Here is a 944-nt window from a genome sequence, read left to right on the forward strand (position 1 = left end):
CGCCCCGGGGCTGTCCCGGGGCCGCACCTAGGCTGTCCCGGGGCCGCCCCGGGGCTATCCCGGGGTCACCCCGGGACTGTTCCGAGGATGCCCCGGGGTTGTCCCGGTCCTATCCCGGTGCAAACTTAGGGCTGTCCTGGTGTTGTCCCGGGGCTGTCCCGAGCCTGTCACGGGGCTATCTCGGGCCTGTATCGAGGCTATACCGGGGCTGCCCCGGGGCTATCCCGGGGCTGCCCCGGGGCTATCCCGGGGCTGCCCCGGGGCTATCCCGGGGCTGCCCCGGGGCTATCCCGGGGCTGCCCCGGGGCTATCCCGGGGCTGCCCCGGGGCTATCCCGGGGCTGCCCCGGGGCTATCCCGGGGCTGCCCCGGGGCTATCCCGGGGCTGCCCCGGGGCTATCCCGGGGCTGCCCCGGGGCTATCCCGGGGCTGCCCCGGGGCTATCCCGGGGCTGCCCCGGGGCTATCCCGGGGCTGCCCCGGGGCTATCCCGGGGCTGCCCCGGGGCTATCCCGGGGCTGCCCCGGGGCTATCCCGGGGCTGCCCCGGGGCTATCCCGGGGCTGCCCCGGGGCTATCCCGGGGCTGCCCCGGGGCTATCCCGGGGCTGCCCCGGGGCTATCCCGGGGCTGCCCCGGGGCTATCCCGGGGCTGCCCCGGGGCTATCCCGGGGCTGCCCCGGGGCTATCCCGGGGCTGCCCCGGGGCTATCCCGGGGCTGCCCCGGGGCTATCCCGGGGCTGCCCCGGGGCTGTCCCGGTTCCGTCCCGGTTCTGACTTAGGGCTGTACCAGGGCTGTCCCGGTGTTGTCCCGGGGCTGTCCCGAGGATGTCACGGGGCTATCCCGGGCCTGTACCGAGGCTGTATCGGGGCTGCCCCGGGGATGTACCGGGGTTGTCCCGGGGCTGTCCCGGGGCTGTCCGGGGCTGTCCCGGGGCTGTCCCGGGG

The sequence above is a fragment of the Morus notabilis genome, unplaced genomic scaffold (assembly GCF_000414095.1).
Source record: "Morus notabilis unplaced genomic scaffold, ASM41409v2 Scaffold151, whole genome shotgun sequence".
Lineage (NCBI taxonomy): Eukaryota > Viridiplantae > Streptophyta > Magnoliopsida > Rosales > Moraceae > Morus > Morus notabilis.